Here is a 24,491-nt window from a genome sequence, read left to right on the forward strand (position 1 = left end):
TCTTATTTGGGAATGGGAGGGTCCCTAGACTGTAGGCTTATCAAGAGATCCAGTAAATTCACCCCTTCCCTTATGCCGACTGCCTAGAACATTACGAGCAGTTAGACAGTCCTCAGCAATTTTTTTTTTTTTTTTTTTTTTTTGCTTTTTAGGGCTGCACCTGTGGCATATGGAGATTCCCAGGCTAGGGGTCGAATCAGAGCTACAGCTGCCAGCCTATGCCACAGCCATAGCAACACAGGATCCAAGCCTCGTCTGCAAGCTACACCACAGCTCACAACAATGCTGGATCCTTAACCCACTGAGCGAGGCCAAGGATCGAACCTGCAACCTTATGGTTACTAGCTGGATTCGTTTCCACTAAGCCACAACAGGAACTCCTCCATTGATAACTATTTTTAAAATAGGTGGGAGATAACCCACTCAATTCGTGAACACATGCCCAGGTACCTAAAATTCTGCTAGGCCACAATTTTCATCATCACATGCTTCAGTCCCACAGCTTTTAACAGGCAAAGTTTAGCAGGAAGGATTAATGAGATTAATTTCCTAAATGCGCACCTTTGGGATGACGCTCCCCTGGGCAGAAACTTTCAGGGCTCCCAGAACCTAAGAAGGCAAGCCCAACTCCACACCAGCCTACCAGGCCTGCACCAACTGGCCCAGCCTCGGCTTGTGTGCTCTCCCCTAGCAGACCCTTCAATCCAGAGAGAAAGGACTGACAGCCAGTCCCTTCTCTCAGCATTCCTTCCAGCTAGCTATCTTCCTCCCCTTCTCTCCACATCATCTCCTTCTACTGAAATGACCTCCATTTCAACATCATGCTCTAGACCAAGGTCATAATAAGGCTCAATAAAGGCATGATGTATGTGTGATAGTAAAATACACATAAAATTTACAAGCTTAGCCATTTTTAAGTGTGCAGCTCAGTGGTGTTACATACTTGCACATTATTGGGCAACTATCATCATCCATCTCCAGAACTCTTTTCATCTGCAAAACTGAAACCTTATTTTATTTATTTATTTATTGTCTTCTGCCTTATTAGGGCCGCATCCACAGCATAAAGAGGTTCCCAGGGTAGGGGTCCAATGGAGCTACAGCTGCTGGGCTACGCCACAGCCACAGCAACATCAGATCCAAGCCATGTCTGTGACTTACACCACAGCTCATGGCAACGCCGGATCCTTAACCCACTGAGCGAGACCGGGGATGAACCTGCAACCTCATGGTTGCAGGATTTGTTTCTGCTGCACCACGATGGAAACTCCAAAACTGAAACTTTATACCCTTTGAACAACTACTCTGCCTTCTCCCTTTCTCCTAGTCCATGGCACACAGTTTTTGTGGAATAAATGATTGAATGACCAAGTGAAGACATGGATGAATCTAACCTCCACCCTCCCTACAAAAGCCAGAAGTACAGTCTCTCTCTGCAGGACTCCCACAGTGCTGCTTCACCTCTTTCTCAGACTTACTTCAAACAATCTTAAATGACCCTTTTTTGCACACTCGTATTCTCCTTCAACGTGGGAACTGGGGAGTTCCCATCAGTGGTTAACGAATCCGACTAGGAACCATGAGGTTGAGGGTTCGATCCCTGTCCTTGCTCAGTGGGTTAAGGATCCGGCATTGCCGTGAGCTGTGGTGTAGGTCACAGACCCGGCTCAGATCCTGCGTTGCTGTGGCTCTGGCGTAGACCCGTGTCTACAGCTCTGATTAGACCCCTAGCCTGGGAAGCTCCCCATGCCGTGAGTGTGGCCATAGAAAAGACAAAAAAAAAGGTGGGAACTGGGACTTATCTGCGAGGCTAAGTTTGGGTCCAGAGCAACTTGTCCAGTGGGCAAGTCTCAGTCTTCCTCTTTCAGCCTTTGCTACCATTGAATCATTTCCTCTAGGTTGCCTGCTCTCATCACCTGGCTTCCAGGACGGCACTCTGGTTTCCACCCACCTCACTGGCTATTCTTTCCCTTCACTGGGTCTTATTCATCTCCCCCTCTGTTACTGTCAGAGGGGCTCAGGGCTCGGTCCTTGTTCTCCTCTCTTCTCTGTGTACCTTCGATCACCCCTGGGGGAATCTCACTTAGCTTCCTACCTAGATGCTGAGGATGCTGGGATTTCTCTCTAGGCAAGGACCCCTCCTGCAGACTCCTTTTTGTACATCCTACTGCCTGCTTCAGAGGAAGATGTCAAGTGGTCTGTGCGAGATGTGTTCAGTGTCTCAAACCTTATGTCTCACAGAGACCCCTGACCTTCCCGAGACCTGCTCCTCCCCATCTCAGCTTAAGGCACCAGTCTTGCTGTGGCCCCGGCCAAGGTTTGGAGTCATACTTGGCTCCTCTCTTTCTCTCTTTCGCCACATCCAGTCCTCACCCCAACTGGTTTTTACCTTCAAAATATATATGCAGAATGCGACCATTTCTCACCTCCTCCACCATTACTATCCTAGATGATTGCAACAGCCTCCTAATTGGTGTCCCTGCTTTTCCTGCTTCTATTCTTGGTGCCACTCCCACCTCCACCCATAGCCTATGCTCAATACAGGAGGGAATCTGTTACAACATAAGTCAGATTATGTCATGTCTTTACTTAAAATCCTTACAAGACTTCCTAGCAAGGACAATTCCAGGGAATAAATGTTTGCAAAGTAGACCCGCTGGCCCAGGGGCAGACTGGTTGGGGAGGGAGGGTCTTCAGGCCCGTTTCCTCATCCCAATCATCAATTTCTCGACTGGTAGTCCTGATCCATCTCCTGTTATCTAAGTCCTGAAAGAAAAGGAATTTTTTTCCTGTCTTTTTAGAGCCGCACTTGCGGCATATGGAGGTTCCCAGGCTAGGGGTGGAATCAGAGCTGCCGCTGCTGGCCTACACCACAGCCACAGTAATGCCAGATCTGAGCCACGTCTTCAACCTACACCACAGCTCACGGCAATGCTAGATCCTTAACCCACTGAGCGAGGCCAGGGATCGAACCTGCATCCTCATGGATGCTCATTATCACTGAGCCCCGAGGGGAACTCTGAAAGGGAACTTTTTTAGAGGAAGAAAAATACCATCAATCAGCTTTCTTTTCCAGTTAGGACACCACAAGAAGCCAATCACACTCAGAGCTCTTAAGCAATAAGATATGTCAAGATTGCTGCCACCGAACACCTAGTTTCCAAAGATAAAGCTAACCTTCCAGAGAACAGCTGGGACTCTCTTGGTGCTGATGGTGAATCCTCCTGAAGCCCCTGTCTCCCTGTGCCCTCCAGCTGGTCACCAAGCCCTATTTGCCTAATTGTCTCCAGACTCCACCCCCCTCCTTGGCTTCCCAGATGCTGTGGCTGGAGGTGAAGTCCACAAGAAATAAGAACCCATACTGAGTGAAATAAGTCAGAAAGACAAAGATAAATACCACATGATATCACTTATAACCGGAATCTAATATACAGCGCAAATGAACATTTCCACAGAAAAGAAAATCATGGACTTGGAGAATAGACTTGTGGTTGCCGGACAGGAGAGGGAGGGAGTGGGAGGAACTGGGAGCTTGGGGTTATCGGATACAACTTGGAATGGATTTACAAGGAGATCCTGCTGAGTAGCATTGAGAACTATGTCTAGATACTTATATTGCAACAGAACAAAGGGTGGGAAAAAATGTATACATGTAAGTGTAACTTGGCCCCCATGCTGTACAGCAGAAAAAAAAAATTTTTTTTAATTAAAAAAAAAAAAAAAGAACCCAAGGACTCATTAGCACAGGTCTCATTCGTTCAGTTCTCCTCAGAACTACAGCAGCAGCCTCCCAACCAGTCTCCCCAGCTCTACTCACTTACTTACTTCCAACCACAACCTCACACAGTGATGATTTTTAGGAAAACCTAAATTTGATCAAGTCCTCTGCTTAAAACTCTCCAAAGAGTTCCGACATTGCCACACTATAAATTCTTCAAAAGATATCACAGTAAACCATAGTAAATATTCTTTTTTAATCTTCCCTAGATGCTTTCCTTCTGCCTTCTTCTTAGAAAGGCCTTGCTCCATCCAACAGAGGTGGATAAACCATCCAGTTCAGGTGACAGGAGTCCACCCCCCTGCCACAGTGACAGACCCAGAAGGACAAGCACATCACACCAGATGGGCCAATCAGAGACTTTCTCTAGAACTGAAATATGGATGCAGAGAAAGTTCTTCCTTCACTGGAGTTGCTAAACAAGGGCTGTCAACAGTGGTGCCCTCCAGGGAGGGTGGCTTGTCTGCAGCAGGAAAGACGGATGCTAATGCACAAGGAGCGGAAGGCACCAGATGGACCACCAGCAGCATCAACTCCCATTCTGGAACCTCTTGCTTCTGGGAGCCCCTACAGCATCCTTCCCAGTTATGGAATCAATAGCTATCCACTTAAGCTGCAGCTAGCTGGAGTCTCAACAGGCCCACCATGACATGTCTTGTATCTGGGCATTTTCCCACCTTGTTTTCTCTGCCCAGAAGGCATGCTCCTTGGGTTTTTACACAGCAGCCAGGCTTCCTCTGTGGAGCCAGCCCTGAAGGGATGCACAGTTAGTCTGATCTTTCCAGATATGCTCTAAAAGGGCTAGAATATACCTCCTCCGCTATGCTTACACACCTCCCAACTCCCCAGCCTGACAGCTAGTTGCCCAAACTAGAAACCTCAGCATGAAGAAGGCAGACCCATCAAGCCCCAAAGAAGGATGCTGTGGTGAGCAGCATGCATTTTCTTTTTGCCTCATTTGGAAGGGAAGAGCCTAGATATGCCAGGAAACATGGACAAAAAGAGTTCCAACAAAAGCTTGCTCCCTCAAGACTCGCCTGGTCTCCTTGTCCTTCCTTGTGGTCCAGGAAGACGTCCCCCTTCTTCCTTTTTATCTGCTGCCACAGTCCAGAACCTCATCATCTCCTCCCTGGCCCAGGCCCTGGCCTCCTGGTCTCAGTGCCACTCCCCAGTCCCAACCATCCTCCACACTGCTGCCGAGTTGAACCTCCAATGACCCTCCCACCACCTACAGAGTCAAACTCCTGGTGGGAAGGCCCTTCATACACTGGCCCCAACCCCATTCTCTAATTTTCTCCCCACCACTTCCACTGCCAGGAGGGTGCAGCGGACGGACGTCTCCCTATTCCACCTGCTGTGTACAACTAAAAATCTCGGTACGTGATGTGTAACACGAACACAAGACAACTCTGAAAGGCAGAGCCAAGAAGGCAGACGGGTCAGGTCCTGAGAAAGGACACTGGGGTGAGAGGCCTGCATTTTCTTTTTGCCTCACTGGGAATGGAAGAGCCTGGAAATGCCAGCGAGCACGGACAAAAAGCGCTCCAACAAAAGCTTGCTCCCTCGAGCAAGACAGGCAACTTTTTGATAATAACTCCTCTATCTCAGCCAAATACCGCAGAAAACCCCATGGTCCCACCCACATCCATACAACGAAGTGCAAATGACCTCTGCAGAAAACATCCACAGCCAACCGTATACTTAAGGGCAAAAGACCGAAGCATCCCCCCATTAGGGATACGCAATGCTTTTCTGCTCTCACCATGCTCACTCAACATAGTGCTCCAAGTCCGAGCCAGCACAAGAGGCAACAAAAGGAAATAAACAGACTGGAAAGGAAGAAATAAAACGATCTCTATTTGTAGATGATATGATTGTCAAGATAGAAAAGTCCTGAGGAATACACCAAAAAAATAAAATAAAAATAAAAATAAAAATGCCTATGACTAATTAGTGAGTTTAGCAAGGATGCAAGACACAAAATAAAAATTAAAAAAGCAAATGTTTTTCTATATACTAGCAAGGAACATGTGGACACTGAAATAAAAAATACAGTACCATTCACAATCACCAAAAGAAGAAAAAAGAAAAACTTAGGTGTAGATTTAATTTTTCTAGCACATCACTCTATGATCTAGCCACACAGGTCTACACTGCCAGGAAGACAGGGACAGTATATGTGCTTCGCCCTCCGATGAAACCAAAATACTGAGCCAGTGCCCAGCACCTAGTAGGCAGGCAGTATTTGTTGCCATAGCAACATGCCCTGTTCTGTTTAAGACACACTTGCTTCCCCTTTATGCTCCTAGTGGGATCACCAGCTACTAAGAAGTTCCATGTCTCGTTTCTGCCTTGGCAGGTCATGACTGCCAAGCATGAACCAGGGAAACTGTTTCTGCTCCCACTCCCAGACACACGTAGGTTCTCACAATTCACACAGCATGTACTGGAAGTAGCCTCTGCAGGCAACTCTCGGTTACCCAGAGGGACACTGGGCCCCTTCCACATGAGTCTGAGGGGCCCCAAGCCTCAGGCCAAATGATGCAAGCCCACTGCCAATGTGGTCCCATGGGGCTCTGAGACGGAGGAGCTACAGACGTCTTCCCCCATGTGAAAGCTCGGTTACGAAAAGAATTGCCCATCTGTGCTAAAGACAGTACCACGGAGGAGGAGAGGCTATGTGAGATAGATCAGGACCCAGAGGGCATCCAGATATCTTTTTCCAAAAACTTTCCCCTCTTTTTACTTCTCAGGGTAGCAAGTGAGTCTAATAGTCATTCGGTGAAAGCCAAAACCTCAGTACAACTCTGATTCCCCTCTTTCAGTGCGCCATCGATCCCACAGCCAAACTTGCTGTTCCACGTTCAGAGCACATCTCAGAACCAACCACTTCTCAGCATCTTGCCATCACCACCACACCGGACCTGGCTGCTCCTGTCACTCCCTGGAGAGAACTCCAAAAGACTTGACTTCTCCCCACAGCAGTCAGAATGAGCCTTTCCAGATGTTACTAGGATCAGGCCATTCCTCGTTCAAACCCCTGTGCTGTTGCTGGCTCTCCTTGTCACTCCCAATGCAACCAAGTCTCAGCAATGACCCTCATGGCCTGGTCCCCTTCCTTCTCTGCCTTCACTTTCCACCACGTCGTCACCTTCTCTTCACCCACTGCAGCCACCCCCGCCACCTTTACCTGCTGTTCCCATGTCTGATGAGCTTCCCCAGTTAAACCCATGACTCACTTCTTCCCCTCATTCACTGTGGCATACACTCTACTATGAGTTCACCAAAACCCATTTCCTTTTTCTTGTGGGCACAGGGCTGGACTATCTTTCCCAGCCTCCCCTGCCTTTAGCAGTGCATGTGCCTGAGCTCTGACCCATGGGGGAAGGGATGCACGCTTCTTCCAGACTGGCCCCAAAAACCTCCTCACAAAGCCCTCTCTCTCTGTCTTTTTTCTTTTTTTGCTTTTTAGGGCCCCACCTGGCACATGGAAGTTCCCAGGCCAGAGGCTGAATCAGAGCTGCTGCTGGTCTACACCACAGACACAGCAATGCAGGATCCAAGCCACGTCTGTGATCTACACCACAGCGCATGGCAATGCCAGATCCCCAACCCACTGAGCAAGGCCAGGGATCGAACCGCATCCTCATTAGTCGGGTTCATTACCACTGAGCCACAACGGGAACTCCTAGTTCTCTCCTTTTTTCCCCCCTTCCCTCTTCAGCTGAATGGAAAGAATCTGAGGGCCATGAAGAAGGCAGAGCCACAAGACAGATGGGGCATGGATCCCTCAATAACTGCCAGGAAGGATGTCTGCTAACCAGGAGCAGCCACACTGCAACTTTTCTGTATGAGAAATACAATTTTCCTGGTTTGATACACTGAGATCTGGGGGTCTATTTGCTACTAATAATTTGGCATCCTTCTCTCTCGCTCTTTTTTTTTTTTTTTCCCCAAGGTGTGACTATTGGGAGTGGAACCTGTGGTCCCCTGCGGAGGGACTATCCCGTCTAATATCCCTAATATCCCACCATGTCAAATTACACCTATTTTTCTTTTTCTTTTTTGGTCTTTTTGTCTTTTTAGGGCCACCCCCCATGGCATATGGAGGTTCCCAGGCTAGTGGTCAAATAGGGGCTGCAGCCGCTGGTCTACGCCACAGACACAGCAACTCAGGATCTGAGCCTTGTCTTCGACATACACCACAGCTCACAGTAACGCCAGACCCTTAACCCACGGAGCAAGGCCAGGGATCAGACCCAAGTGCTCATGGATACTAGTCAGGTTCGTTAACCACTGAGCCACAACGGGAGCTCCTGGCCTCCTTCTCAATGAGGCTTTCTTCGATTACTCTATTAAAAACCTTGCAGAACTTCTTAGATGATGACATCCTTCCTTTGTCTTTCTCCATGGTCAGTCTCTATTAACACAGAGCATGCTGTATATTTTACTTTTTGTTTTTTTTCCCTATCTCCCCACATTTGAATGTCAGCTGAAGGCAGGAATTTTTGCATTTCTTTTCCCTTTGTTGTATCTCCTGGGTCTAGAATGGTGCTTAGCATGTTGAAGACAATTATGTGTTGTTAAATGAATGAATGGGAGTTCCCTTCATGGTGCAGCGGAAACAAAAGCTGACTAGTATCCATGAGGATGCCAGTTTGATCCCTGGCTTCGCTCAGTGGGTCAGGGATCTGGCGTTGCCATGAGCTGTGGTGTAGGTCACAGATGCGGCTTGGATCCCATGTTGCTGTGGCTGTGGCTGTGGCTGGCAGCTGTAGCTCCAATTCAACCCCTAGCCTGGGAACTTCTATATGCCTTGGGTGCAGCCCTAAAAAGAACACACACACACACACAAAAAAAATTGAATGAATGGATGGATGACATAGACTCCAATATCAGAAAGGCCTGTATTGAGGCTCTGCCATTTACTACCTGTGTTTCCTGGAGCAAACTGCTCTCCCCTCTGTAAGACCCATTTTCTTCATCTCTAAAAGGGGGGATAAGGAATAATAGTACCTTCTTTACAGGGGCTGAGCATAATTAAGATCATGACATAAATGTGTTAGTTCAGTGCTAATGACAGCTCATAAATGCTAATTACACGGTTATCCACTCAAGGCCAGAGGACAAGACTGGGTGTCAGGCCCTTGTAAGGTCACTGGTAGGGCCACCTATCAGAGAGGAAGGCATGAATGGATGTTTACATGTGCAAGCTCTTCTGGAAGAAATTGTGGCAAACACCTAGGTAGTGAGATTCAAGGGCTGCCTGAAAGTTTTCAGGAAATTGCAGACAATCAGAAAAACATGACAACTGGTGTCAGGGGGTGATGAAAAGTGTGTGCCGAGTCTGCAGAAAAGCGCTTCTCTGGAGAGAGCACCACACCAATGATGAGAGATCACTTTGTGCCTTTTAAGAAACAATTTTCACAGCAAAGCTGGAGAAAAGAGAGGCCTCTTGCATCATGAGGACAAGGTAATAAGGCTATAAAAATGGAACTCAAATAAACCACACACAGAGCCCACATGGGCCCAATTTTCCAAGAAAAATAGCGATTGCTACAGCATTCAGATGAGGCAGTCACACTTGTGCCCGAGCATAGCAAATAGCTTTCAGATGTCGTTAGGCTGCAGAAAAGCCACTGGGTTTGCCAAATTAGCCGTGCCAGCTCTCACCTGCCCTTCTCTGTCACTGTGTCACACTCTCTTCTTTCTACTGATAAGAAGACACAGACAATGATAGCCAATGCCTGCACCTGCTTCGCCATCTTCAAAATATAGATCCTCTTGGAATGAACAGCACCACACAGTCAGGAAAGCCTAGGCTGCAGCTCTGTGTGTCTGTAGCCGGTCTGCCCCTTTTCCATAGGGCCTCTTGGCTTTCTGGCTGGCTCAGACCTGCTCTAAATGTTCACCTCCTGGAACTCTCCCCAGGGCTGGGGCTTACTGACAAACCTCCTGGAAACTCCTTCTTTCTATGGCTTCTCGCAGCTCTCACCAAACTCCCCCATACCCATCACTGCACTCCCTCTCATATCCTCCTCTGGCCCCTCGTCCACCTCTGTCCCTCCAGACATGGGTACCTCAAGCTTCTAAAGTGTGATGTCCACCCACCTTTCTGGTTCGAGGGCCTGTTCTTCCCATAGACCGGAGGCAGGAGAGCTTTGTGGTTAGAAGCAGATATTCTGGAGCCAGACCAACTGGGTCGGATCCAATTTGTACAGCAGTTAATAAATCATTTTATGTCTACTTCTTCATCTGTAAAATGGAGGCAATTAAAGTACCTCATCTGGGTCACTGCAGGTATTCAACGAGTTAACATAAAAAAGGCTCTTAGAACCATGCCTGGCACCTGATACCTTTCATAAAGTGCTAGCTCCGACCACTATTCAATGAATCCGTTGTTTTGCCAAACATACACCATGTCTTTCCATCTCCATTCCTCTACTCAGGCCTTTTACCTTTGCTGGGAACCTCCAGGCTCCATCTCAACTGGTCCTTAAGATTGCTTTAAGGATCGTTTAAAGCAACCACTTTTTTTTTTTTTTTTTTTAAGGGCTGCACCCTCAGCATTTGGAGGTTCCCAGGCTAGGGGTCGAATTGGACCTACAGTCGCTGGCCTACACCACAGCTACACAGCAACGCCAGATCCGAGTCAAGTTTGCGACCTACACCACAGCTCATGGCAATGCCAGACCCTTAACCCACTGAGCAAGGCCAGGGATCGAACCAGCAACCTCATGGTTCCTAGTCAGATTGATTTCTGCTGCGCCACGAGACAGGAACTCCAAAGCAACCACTCTGACCTTTCTGTATTCTCCCACCAATGAGATGGACTTCCTCCCTTCTTTAACAGGGTGGGGCTGACTTCTCCCAGCGCCCCCTTCCAAAATGCCCTTGAATCATCATGATTTTAAATCTGTTTATCTTCCCTACTCTCAATTCATGAGCTCAAAAACAGAGGTCCAAATTTTTTCTTCCCTAATTTTTATCCTCTGTAACCTTATACACTAAAAGACTCAGTAAGCATTTGCTGGATGAAGTTGAAATGGAAAGCCTAAAACCAGGGTTTTGGTAAAAATCAACCGAGACTGAAACAACAATAGATTAGCAGGACATAAGAAGCCTTCCCCATCACCCCAAAGCCAACACAGGTTTCAAGTTTAAAAGAACACAGGAGATCAAATCAGTGTTAGTTATTTCTCAGTTTTTTCTGGTCATTTCCTATGGTCAACAAAAAGCCAAATCCTTCCACAGAAAAGAAATTCATGGACTTGGAGAACAGACTTGTGGTTGCCAAGGGGGTGGGGGAGGGAGTGGGATGGACTGGGAGTCTGGGATTAATAGATGCAAACTATTGCCTTTGGAATGGATAAGCAATGAGATTCTGCTGTATAGCACTGGGAACCATATCCAGTCACTTGTGATGGAGCATGATGGAGGATCATGTGAGGAAAAGAATATATATATATGTATGGGTGACTGGGTCACTTTGCTGTACAGTAGAAAATTGACAGAACACTGTAAACCAGCTATGATGGAAAAAAAAATCATTTAAAAAAAAAAAAAAAAGTCAAATCCTTCCAGCAAGTTTGCAACCTGCTCCACTGCTAAGAGGACTTCCAACAGGCTCACTCTGTCTTAGGGAGACATGTTTTTTCCCCCTCAAAAGTCCTACTTACTTTTTCTTTTGTGGCCTCACCAATGGCACACAGAGGTTCTCAGGTCAGGGATCGAACCTGTGCCACAGCAGTGACCGGGGCCACGGCAGGGACAAGGTGAGATCCTGAACCCAATGAGCCACCAGGGAACTCCTCTATTTACTTTTTCTTGTTTAGGCTATTTCTTTAAAACATCCTGAAGATGAGATCATTATTTGATTTTGTTACTGTTTTAAACCAAGGGCCAAAGATACAGGGACACATAATTCCTCAATTTGAGCAGGTAGATAACACTTTAAGGGAATGTACTGGGTTGCCTCCACCTGTAAGAACAAACAAGCCAAGTATTACTTGTAAATCCACATCTTTTCACGTACATCTAATTTCACATTACCATTACCCTGCTTCCTCATCCATGGAAAACACGACAAAGACCTTCCTGGCATTGAAAGTAAAATTTTAATATAGCCTCATGACATTCTTCTTGGGAAAGAAAAAAACAAATTCTGATTCTCCATCGAATCTTGGGCCATGGCCATTAGCTAGATAAATACCAAGCTAATGAAATGATTCTGTAATACACAGAGATGGCTTAATGCAGCATTAGCTGAAAGAGCAAAAATTAGAAGTAATCTAAATGCCCCATAACAAGCTCAGGGCTTATCAAAGCCATTCCCTGGACAGACTATCACACAGCCATCTTAAACAAGCATGCTGGAAACCAGGGAGCCACGTGGAAAAAGGCTGAGGATGTATCTTAAGAGGGAAGCGGGTGCGTATGCTGTGTAGGGATGTGTGTTTGTGCCACTAAAGCTGCCCCAGCTGGGCAGATTAGGCCCAGGGTTTGAAGTCAGAAGCAGGGAAAATGAAGAGAAAGCTAAGAGAAAATCTCAGGAAACAGGGCCAGAGGGGCTAGTGGTAGGAAAATGAGACTCCTGGACCTGGGGCTAGGAGCCTGCTTAGGAGTAGAGAATGGGAGAGGGAAAGGGGCTTCAAAGGCAAGGTCTTTCAGGAATTCCACCCCCAAAGCAGGCAGGAGGAATGCAGAAGCAAACCCTTCCACTGCAGAATAAATCAATCCCTCGGTGAGAGAACAGTTTTGAAAACCCTAAGATACTTAACGTCAAGCCTTGGACATTAAGCGTGGCCACTGGGCTTCCACCAGAAAGCTCAGCCCTTCCCAAGCCTCTGAGGCTAATCCTGCCCCAAGGCAGGAGGGATTTAAGAGGCTCTAGCCTAGAACCCAGGGATTTAGCGTGTTTGCTGATAGCCTGATTAGGTAGGTGGTTTGGGACCTAAGAGAGCGATAAAGAAAGTGAGCCCCCAGGAGAACAAGTATCTTAGCCAGGGCCTCACAGAGAGCTACGGGCTGAGCTGACACCTGAATCTGAGTCTGCCTGTCTCTGGTTTAAAGCTCTTCCGCAGAGCAACTTGGTACAAGGACCAAGATGGACAGTACAGACCGATGGCCCTGCATGAAGTGTTGGGACCCAGCTGATGCCAGAGACGCAGTGGCTCGTGAACAGGTGAGCCCAACCAGAGCAGGACAGGAAGATCCCAGAGATCCTAGGACACCAACAGCTGCCCCCAGAGGGAAAAAGCCCCCTCCTGCAGCCCAATCCAGGCCAAGTCCCTGCCTCTAACTCCTCAGCTGGGCTGTCAATGCTGGTCCCTAAATGCCTGACCTCCAGCACCACTGTGCCACCTGTGGGTCCCACAAGGCAACGCCATCTCTGGACAGGAAATAAATGACTCCAGATCTCCTTCCCACATCTCCCATTCCCCTTGATTCCTACCCCCGCCCCCGGCAGCATCCCCAATCTGGACACCTCCTACTAATACACAAAGCCGAACTCACTGCCTGGCATTTAAGGTCCTCCCTCATAGGTCCCAAAATACCTACCTAATCAGGCCTCCTAAAGCACCCACCCCCTCTCCCCAGACTGGCCAGGGCCTGACCACCCTCTGGTTCCTATGCCACCTCCAGAAGCCATGCTCGCCTTCCCCACCTCAAGCTTTGTCTCATTTTTCCAGGCTACCTCCAAACGGGTGTTCCTCACACTATGCCACCCAAAGAAGAAAAAAAAAAAAAAACACAGAGGGAAGAGCAGCAAGGAAGAGAGGTGGCCATGAGGCATTCACACAGTGTATGGAATGACCCCAACCCTTTGGGGCCTGAGCAGCCAAAGGACTAGGCTCTCACATATGGAACAAGCAGGTCATCCAAAGGCCTATGCACAGGAGACCCGCTTCCCCACATCCGCTCTAGATCCATCACTTAAGCAGTTGTCCAACTCGCCCTTGACCCTGCCTGCCCCCACCCCGACCCCCCATCAGGAGATGCTGCACACATGAGATAGTGATGCCAAAGCCAGGACTGCTGGTAAGGTCCTGCCACGGCTGCCCGTCATCAGCACTTCCTGGGCTCCTACTGCATGCTAACTGGTGGGCACAGGACACAAAGACACAAATTCAAATGCACTCGTCTTTGTGTTGCAGGAATTCCAACCCAAACAGGGGGAGGGGCAAGAGTGAGCTAAACCTCACTAATAAACAAATGCCACCCAGAGAGGAAAAAAAGCATGGAGGGAAGAGCAGCAAGGAAGAGAGGTGGCCATGAGGCAATTCAACCAAGAAGGGGCTGGGGAAGGACTCAGAAAGCCAGACTTGAGCTGGTTGCTGAGGGGCAACCAACAACAGGATCAGCATGTGTCGGGTGCTAATTGTATGCTGAGCACTGTACCAAACACTCCACTTGCTCTACTGCCAACTCATTCACTCGTTCATAACGGGGCCCTACTACCTGCCAGGTGGTGTTTTAGGCACTCCAGACAGAGCTAACACCATAAACACTAGTCTCCGCCCTCAGAAGTCAGATTCTATTGAAAAAAAAATAGACAAAAAACCAAATAAAAAAAATGCATCATATGTTAGACAGTGATAAATGCCAAGAAGAAAAATAAAGCAAAAAAGGAAATAGGGAACATGGAGGTGAGACAGTGAGCTGGGTGGTACAACTGGAAGCAGGGCGACCTTGAAGAAAAGACCCAGAGAAGTGAATGAACAAGCCATAAGGATACTTGGGGGAAGAGTATTCGAGGCAGAGGGGCAGTCAGTGGAAAGAGCCTGGACAGGAAGCACACGCAGGGTGCTGAAGAACAGCAAAGATTCCAATGTGGCTGGAGTGGGGTGAGAGAGGGGCAGGCAGGGTCGCTGGGTACAGCTGCAAGTTGCAGACTGCACAACTCAGGAAGGTGCCACTCACATGCTCCACAGCGCTCTACCTAGAACCCAGTCTGCCAAATCCATACCAGGCCCTGGGGTGGGAGATGAGGTCAGAGAAGTTCTGGGAAGCCCCACAGGCTAGGGGAAGGCTTTCTCTCTGTGTAAGACAGGAAGCCACCATCAGGAGGGTTCTGAGCCAGAGGCATGACCTGATGTGACCCCCTCTTTGTGGGATCCCTAGGCAGAGGGCGCACAGTAAGGAGGCAAGGTTGGAAGCAGACGATTGCTTCGGAGGCTCTTGCAATAATCACGCTCAACCATGTATCGTATTATCCTCTCAATCCCATGAGGTTGGTTCAATGATCACTCTTTCATAGATGAGGAGATTAGGCTCAAGAGAGATTTGGTAACTTGCCCAAAGTACTCAGCTAGGCAGTGGCAGAACTGCCTGGACTGAGAAGCAGGGGATGAGAACATTCTAGATGGAATGAGTGGCATCAGCCACAGAACTGGAGCTTGGCAGGGCTCACACACTTGGGGAAGGACAAGTTTATAGTCCAGTGGGGGCTAGAGGCAGGGCTGGCAAGTAGGGACAATTGACAAGAGCAGCCAGTGAAGGCCCGTCTATGGCCTGCCCACTCTCACATATCCCAGCCAGCACTGCTTCTTGAACCAGAACCACTGCCTCCTAACCCTCCCCATGGTCACACTTGTCATCCCTACCTCAGGGCACAGGCAGCCAGAAGAGTCCCTAGAATACATAAATCGAATACTATTTTCTTGCCCTTAACATTCCAGGGGCTTCCATCATGCCAGGTGACCCTCAATTGATGCTGAGTAAATGGATGACTCCCACATCTCTGCAGCCCCATCCAGGCCTGTCCTGTCTCAAAACAGGGAAAAGGACCACTTCTGCCATCCCTCCTCAGCCAGAAGCCAGCCTGACTGCCAGTTAGGTGTGGCCAGTAAGACCAAGGCCAGGGCACCACATTAACCCGTCAAAATGCATGAGGAGAGAGGGCAGCCATTCAGACCACCTAAGGGGCAATGTTCAGATTAAACTTTTTAAAATAAAATTGCTTCCTCAGAGCACACTGGATGCACACTGCTGCACTGTGGCCAAGGAAAAGGAGATCTGCAGACAGGCCTGTGCTGGAAAGACTCTAACAGGTGCCTTGTCCCTCTGTGTCCCCAAAGCTCAGGAGGGATGATGTATGCGTAAGAGCTGCTTAAGGCAGACAGAGCCACAGGCACCAGACAGGCAATGAAAGGCTTTCCTCACCGAGTTTGTGAGTTTAAGGGGTGGAGCTAATGACTTTCATTTCTGGAGGCTGAAAACAGTGGTCCCAAGGTTATCTCCGAAACCAGAGAGAACAGTGAAACTAAGGCTGAAACAAAACTTTATAAATGTGAGTCAGGGACTATTGGGAAGAAAAGGATATATTTCCCAAGGCTCATCATCACTCCCAGGGTTTGAACCCAGGAGCTCTGAAGGCAAACTCAGTCCAAAACCCTTTGTTAGAAGTCGGAGATACATAAACATTCATCCATACACATGCAGGGATACAGATATATTTTTAAAGGAATGGCAACAACACCAAAAGAATGAGAATAGTAACAAGCTCTCCCCCATCCACCCACCCACCCACCCAAGAAAACTGAATTAGGAACAAAGAACCTCCCTGGTAAGCCCTGGTAGGAGTGTTAAATGATCACTGCATGAATGACTTGTTCTCTGGTTAAACAGCACAGTTTGTGGGTGGGAGAGGGGTGGCGGAGCACTGTGGAAGCCAAGTGAGTCCCCAGACCCCTTCAGGAGGCAGACAACTTCATTTTCTGCACTGCATCAACACAGCACGAAGCAAGCTTCAAACGCTTTGCTCTTTGAGCAGGAAGATGGGAGGAGAAGAGTCGGAAAAACACAGTCCTAATGTCTGCAGGGGAAGGGGGCTGAGTCTCCATGGGGGTGAGGGTCCTGTGTGCACTGGTTTTCAGAAAGAGGGGACACAGAGAGCAGGACAAGTGGCCAAGTCTTGATCTGACAGAGAAATAGAAAGGAAATATAATATATGTTCCTTTATATATTATATTTATATAGGAATATATATTCCTATATATTTCATAGACTTCACTGGCTGCCCTTGCCAATATAATAAATATAAAGGAAAACTCAAGTAGGATATTTAGGAAAACTGCTCTTATTTGCCCAACGCCAAGCTTTTCTGGGTAGTCATAGGCCAAGCAGATAGTGAGACACAAAGATCCTGTGAGAGTAGGTCATCAAGAATTTCCAAAAGGCAGCAGCACAGTGAATTCTTCTAAATACAGGCAAAGGTCAGACTTAGCCATGAGGAAAAGGACTAGGATTGGCAAGGTGATGGAGAAGCATGGTGAGGTTAATTAAAACTGGTTTCCCATTGGAGGGACAATGAGAAGCCGGACTTCATGAAAAGCTGAAAATTCAGGAGAAAATATTAGCTTGCCTTTTGACAAAGTGAGAGCCTGCACACATCTGGAGCCCTACGTGCAAACTGGCTCACCACTGTTTAGAAAAGATGGACATGCACCTTGGGCAGTCCAGAGATGGGTGGGTGGAGGCTTCAAGAGCCAGGGTGCATGGCCTCTAGCTCATGCCATCGGCTTTTTGCTGCTCCACCTGGAGCCCCTGCCCTGGCCCAGGCTGACTGAATTGGAGAAGCAGCTCAGAGGTCTCCTTGATCTCAGCCTCTGCATCAGAAAATACTGAGGCCATCTGGAATCATCCCAACCCTGGCCCTCCTGCTCCACTACAAATGAGCACACGTCATCACCTCTGAGGCCATTCTTATGATCGGAAATGATGTTTTATCATTCATTTCTCTGGGAATCGTTTCTCTCACCCACCAGAATGAAAGCTCCATGGGAGCAGAGGTCAAGTGGCCTTGCTCATCCCTGTGCCCCCAGCCACCATCTAGAACGGTGGCTGCCATGTTGCAGAACTGCGGCAGATGAATGCATGCCTTGGGGACTGCCTGCCTTCAATACCAAGCAGTCATCTCAAAGGGCTGTGCCTGAGTGTGTCCTGCCAGGAGAGGGCTAAGTGCTGGATGGATGGCCTGATATCTTCCCCAAGGGCCTCGGCCAGCTCAGGGCCCCCACCCCTTCCCTGCAGTCCCGACCCCTTTTCCTCAAGGCGTCCCAGGAGCACTGTTCAGGCCACTCGCCTGAGCCATGATAAGGAGCAAGTGGAAGCTGTTTCAGGGGAAAGGCAACCGTGTATGTGCCCTCTTCAGTGTATTAAAAATGTTTTTTTATTTTTTGTCTTTTTAGAGCTGTACCTGTGGCATATGGAGGTTCCCAGGCTCAAGGTCGAACCAGAGCTTCAGCTGCCAGCCTACACCACAGCCAGAGCAATGCCAGCTCTGAGCTGCATCTGCGACCTACTCCACAGCTCGCAGTAACAGCAACGTCGGATCCTTAACCCATTGAGTGAGGCCAGGGATTGAACCTGCATCCTCATGGATACTAGTTGGATTCTTAACCAACTAAGCCACAACAGGAACTACCGAGGAATTTTTTTTTTTTTTTTCTTTTTAGGGCCACACCCGAGGTGTATGGAAGTTCCCAGGCATGGGGTCGAATTGGAGCTGCAGCTGCCGGTCTACGCCTCAGCCACAGCAACACAGGATCTTAACCCTCTGAGCAGAGCTAGGGATCAAACCCGTATCCTCATGGATACTAGTCGGGTTTCTTTCCACTGAGCCGCAAAGGAACTCCTTCAGTCTATAAAAATGTTGATGGCAAGAAGCTGCAGACAAATCTACAAAGTTATGAGCAGATGGAGGGGACACTAGAAATGGCCAGGTCCTGAGAGAGCAAAGGACAGGGTCACTCAATCTCAGGGTAACAGAGTCAGAGGAACCTGGAGTACACAAGAGTATAGGATAAAGGAAGAAAGAGTCACACAGTGAATGGGAAACCTGCAGAATTCATTGCCTTAAGTGACTGTAACAAAGCAGAGTTAAATTCCAGGAGGAGGAGCTCCTGTCGTGGCTCAGGGGAAACAAATCTGACTAGGATCCATGAGGATGCAGGTTTGATCCCTGGCCTCGCTCAGCGAGTTAAGGATCTGGCATTGCTATGAGCTGTGGTGTAGGTTGCAGATGCGGCTCAGATGCCAAGTTGTTGTGGCTGTGATGTAGGCTGGCGGCTGTAGCTCCGATGTGACCCCTAGCCTGGGAACTTCCATAGGCCACAAGTGCATCCCTAAAAAGACCAAAAAAAAAAAAAAAAAAAATTCCAGGAGGCTAATTACTCAGGACATCTTTCCTAATACATTGTAAACTCTTAGCTTCCTATGTTAACTTCCAGTAGGAAAACATCGTCTTTATAACAAGTTTCTAAATGCCTCAGTCAGAAAATAATCTGGATGGGTCTGAGTTAACATGATGGTTGAGAGCCCAGGCCAGGTTGCCAAAAATAAAGATTCTTCATGTGGCTGGAGAGTACTAATGTGTGGGACTAATTTTTAACTGGCCTTTTATGATTAAAAAAAAAATACGTGTTCATTGTTGAAAAAGAGGCAGCCACAGAGAAGAAGATGGGAATAAAAATCACCTCTAATTCCACAAGAAGAGAACCACTGTTAACACTCTGGTGCATTTCTCTCCTTCTATGAATGAAATTTAGCAGAGTCGAGGGCATACTGTGAATATAATTTCAATTCCTGCCTTTTTCCAGTAAAGTTCCATTGTGTTCTAAGAAAGAAGTTCACCCTTAGTGAATAAACAAATTAAGTAACGAAATGAATAAAAGAAACCCTTCATGAAGTTAACAAAACAAAACTGATTATTCCACTGAGTCCCCACTTCCTCAGCAAAAGAAGAAGAAAAAAAAATCACTCTTGTTCAGACAAAAATGGCCTATAAGATAGAAACATTAAATTTATTGTGTCCTCCTTGTTGTCATCAAATAAGCTCGTTGTGGCTCAGCAGTACTAGCTCAACTAGTCTCCATGAAGATGTGGGTTCAATCGCTGGCCTCGTTCAGTGGGTTAAGGATCCGACATTGCCATGAGCTGTGGTGTAGGTAACAGACGTGGCTCAGATCCCTCATTGCTGTGGCTGTGGTGTAGGCTGGCAACTGCAGCTCCAATTGGACACCTAGGCTGGAAACTTTCATATGCCAAGAATGCGGCCCTTAAAAAAAAAAAGAAAAGAAAGAAAGAAAACCCATAGTTTTTCAAATCAACAGAAGACTTTTATAACTGTATCTTATCATGAAACAAAAAAATCAAGTTTTATTGGTCTTGGGGTGATTTTATCTTCCAATCTGCAGGTGAGCCAAACCATTTAAAAATGATTAGTTCACACTCACAGACCATGACATCCAAATCAAAGTCTTATTTCCACTTTTGTTATATTCTGTGACCTAATCTGTGCAGTAAGCAAATGGCATTGCCAAGGACATATTCTGTGTCATGTGCTACCCAGCTGGGAGTTGCCCTGATGTCTGCCTGCATCCTGGTGGAGTACTTGGTTTTACAGGTAGGCCCAAGGCCTTGGCTAGTAGAGAGAAGAACTTTTCTTTCTGCTAGTAGGGAAGACTACTCAGGATCAAGATTTCTTTAGCAAGATGCTTTTTTTCTCCCCCCACCTCTCATACTAGTTCATACTTCATTGAACAAATGTGTCCAGGCCAGGCACTGGGCTGGGTGCTGGGGACACAAAGGGGAATAACACAGATGCCGTGCCCTCTACTTCCACAGTGCTGCAGTTTGCCGAGCACCTCCCCATCCATTCTCCTGGAAGAGAGAAAGACCACCACCACTGTTTCCACATTCTAGATGGTAAACACTCACGGGAGTATTTTGCCCCAGGTTATGTAGTGGAAGCACTAGACTCCAATCTCGTCCAGTGCGCTTGCTATTGGTGAATTTCCTCTTATTGTCAACTGAGGTCTTCTCAATTATTTATATTCCCTCCAGCACCTGGGTTCCACCTGGTTGCCCAGTTTCTGAGCTAAGAGTTGCCCTGACCTCTAGATAGCTGCATATATCCTGGTTTCTGGGTGCCTTCCTAGATTCGGGCCCTGGACTCAAGTATCTTCCCAGCTTTTCCAACACAAGCGTCAAACCCTATTTATTCCTTTCCACAAGGTAGCTCGTTGCTAGCCTCCCCCAGTGTTCAATCTCCTTTTCACTCTGAAAAACAGATTTTACCTCCCAACTATTTCCCAGCTTCCTTTGCAGCTAAATGTAGCCACATGACTACGTTCTGGCCACTGGGATAAAAGAATGTGCTACTTCTAGGTCTTGCCCTTGAAATGACTGCATGCATGACTCCCTGATCCTTCCCCTGGGAGATGGTAAACACTGAAGTTTCCACCTTCAACCACCAAGTGGAAACCACATGTGGAAGATACAAGGCTGGGACCACTATCTACTCTAAACCAGTACATGAAAAAGAAATCAGCTTCCACCTGATTTCAGCCAGAGTTTCTATGGCTCTCCCTAAGACAGGAATTTGCTCTACGTCCCAGCTAATACAAACTTAAGTGGGACCAGTTCCACATTCTCTTAGCAAAGCCCCTTGCCGCCAATTAAATACCTTGGGGGGGGGGTTGTTCAAAACTATATGAGAAAGCATTCCATTCTGATTTATGTCATGGAAAACTTTTCAAAAATGAAATTACCAGGATCTCAAAGACGACTTATGTTCACGTCACAGGAAAAACTGAGAGGGCCCAGAAATGCAAACCAGCCTCCTGCAGTAAGAGCAAGGGAGAAAGCTCTAGGTGAAAAGGGCACCACGTCCACTCTCCGACAGCAGTTTACTCTATTCCTAGAAAAGGCACTGAGAGCTGAAATCGTGCGAACCAAGGCTAATTTCTCCATGGAAACAAGGCGATAATAACAGCTTGTGTTTCGAACCGAGAACTTGATGGTCAACTTTTTAAAGAAATTACGTCAACTCCATGTTTTACCATCTATTCAAGCCTTGAGACTTTTAAAGCATAAGGGCTGCTGGTCCAATAATATCCCACAGAAGATCTATGTGTATTCTCTACCATAAAGGTAGGTGCAAATCCAGGGAACTATATCCAATATTCTGTGAAAAACCACAATGGAAAAGGATATGAAAAAGAAGGTGTATACATATAACCGAATCACTTGGCTGTATGGCAGAAAATAACACAACATGGTACATCGAGTACACGTCAATAAAAATGTTTTAAAAAAGGCAAATAGGAGTTCCCGTCGTGGCGCAGTGGTTAACGAATCCGACTAGGAACCATGAGGTCGCGGGTTCGGTCCCTGCCCTTGCTCAGTGGGTTAACGATCCGGCGTTGCCGCGAGCTGTGGTGTAGGTTGCAGACGCGGCTCGGATCCCGCGTTGCTGTGGCTCTCGCGTAGGCCGGTGGCTACAGCTCCGATCCAACCCCTAGCCTGGGAACCTCCATATGCCGCGGAAGCGGCCCAAGAGATAGCAACAACAACAACAAAAGACAAAAGACAAAAAAAAAAAAAAAAAAAAAAAAAGAATCTGGCGATTGCTGTGGCTGTGGTACAGACCAGCAGCTACAGTTCTAATTGGATCCCTAGGCTGGGAACCTCCATATGCATTGGGTGCGGCTCTAAAAAGACAAAAAGGCAAAAAACCAAAAAAAAAAAAAAAAAAAAAAAAAAAAAAAAAAAAAAAAAAAAAAAAGGCAAATAGGTACAAATCAATTCAACCCAACACAACAACCGACCATGTGAGCTTTTATTTATTCTGGTTCATAAACAGTGTAGTGTGTAGCACAAAAAAACAAAAACAAAAAACAAAAAAAAAACCCTTTCACTTTAAAAATTCCTCCTGACTTCTAAATATAGCAAATCAGAACATTTAAGAACATCTTCAACAGAATGAGCAAAGAGGGATTTGGAAAGAGAGTAGGAGTTGTCAGAAAAGTGGTGTTTAAGCCTGAGTCTGCCACCAACTAGCTTTGGGACCCTGGACAGTAGCTTAAATTCTCTAGGTATCTCTAGCCTGCAAAATGAGACTTCATCATACCTCTCCTCATAAGGCTGTGGTGAAGGCCAGACAAGACAATACATGTAAAAACTTCTTTGTAAATCACCCAGGAGAGGTGAAAGGCATTGTTATCCGGACTGTGACCTCTGGAAAGGCTTATGTGGGGAGATATATATATATATATATATATATATATATATGTATTGCCTTTTGTCTTTTCAGGGCCACACCCACAGCACATGGAGGCTCCCAGGCTAGGGGTCCAATCAGATCTGTAGCTGCCGGCCTACACCACAGCCACAGCAATACCAGATCCGAGCTGTGTCTTTGACCTACACCATAGGTCACCGCAATGCCAGATCCTTAACCCACTGAGTGAGGCCAGGGATCGAACCTGCAACCTCATAGTTCCTAGTTGGATTCATTTCCACTGCACCATGACGGGAACTCCGTTTTGTGGGGAAATTTTGATGAACATCCACATGAAAACAGACGAAGCAGACTACCAGCTACTCAGCCACTTTCGAAAAACTGACGCAAGAGCAATTCTTTCGTTGTCCTCTCCTCCCCTCTTTAAAATCCCCCTCAGGCACACTAGCCGCCAAGGGTTAGTCAATCTGCTGCATTCACCCTTGGCATCCATTTGCTCACGAGCCAGGGGACCGCTGGCGAGAGCTGTTAGATGCCAGCCGTGGCTGTGGAGGAGGGAGAGTGTGGTGAGCCGAGACCACTTGTCACGACATGGCTATCAACCAAAAACGCCTTCCAAAGACCCACTGTGTTGTCAGAAACCTCAAAAGGAGATTCAGGAAGCATTTTAAGGTCCCGGGAAAAGGGAGGAAGAAGACAGCAGCAGGTAAGAGTGCAGGCTCTGGAGTAAGTCTGTCCTGGGTTTGAATCGCAGCTTTTCCACTCTTTGTGTACCATCAGAGGCACTGGGTCTCTGTCTCCCTGACTAGAAAGTGGGAATGACTGCGCCCACCCCACAGGGCTATGGTGAGTATTCAATGGGAAAAGTCGTGTAAGCATTTAGCACAGTTCTTGGCAGATGGTAAATACTCAAAGGTTAAGTACTACTATAATTATTATTACGAATAATAAATACATTATACAATACCAACAAAAATTAAGATTTGGCGAATTTCCAGTCCTTCATGTCAAGGCTTTGCTGTAAGCTTTGTAACCAGGCAGTACCTGGACAGACTCACCTATTAATTCTCTGAAGGGATCAAGGCTCTTCTGGATTTCTGCCCATTGCCCCAGAATAGGGAGAACATCTAAGAATGCCCAACTGGCCAGCTGGTTAGATCCTGAGGCTTGTTTTGCCGGTTCACGGCTACCCATCGCTATCCTGAGAGGTGTGCACAGAGGAGAAGGGTATCCGTGCCTAACTTTTCTATCCATGCCCAGGCTGGCCCTCAATCTCTGAAGGTGAAATATATCATCATCTTTAAAATATGGCCCTACCCAGCAAAGTGAGGCCAGTCAGCACCCATCTGATGGACAGCGCCACATCCCTAAACACACCCTGGAGGCGGGGGAACCTCTGTACCCACCAGGCTCTCCCTTGAAAGAACAGAACACCTCACTACTAAAACCCCAAATGCTGCTCCCTACAACCTGGGAGCAACTTTATTGCTTTCAAAACCCTTATTCTTTCCTTATCTCATTCCAGCACTAGAATCACACTGTAAGGGGCCCAGACAAGAATTGTGACACTTGTTTCAAAGATGAGGAATCAGCCACCGTTGGATACATTAAGTTATTTGGCTTAGGCTTCCTGGTGCTTTGGTAGCAGAAACATCCTAGAATGCAGGTTACCCGGTTCCCAATCAT

General features: G+C 47.3%; 1 protein-coding gene across 9 annotated transcripts in view; it reads right to left on the reverse strand.

Moving 5' to 3' along the window:
• The window catches only part of ARNTL (aryl hydrocarbon receptor nuclear translocator-like), a 129,538-nt gene that overhangs the window by 93,214 nt on the left and 11,833 nt on the right, over positions 1–24,491 (reverse strand). The gene's annotated exons all lie outside the window — the stretch shown is intronic.

The sequence above is a fragment of the Sus scrofa genome, chromosome 2 (genome assembly GCF_000003025.6).
Source record: "Sus scrofa isolate TJ Tabasco breed Duroc chromosome 2, Sscrofa11.1, whole genome shotgun sequence".
NCBI classification, from domain to species: Eukaryota; Metazoa; Chordata; class Mammalia; order Artiodactyla; family Suidae; genus Sus; species Sus scrofa.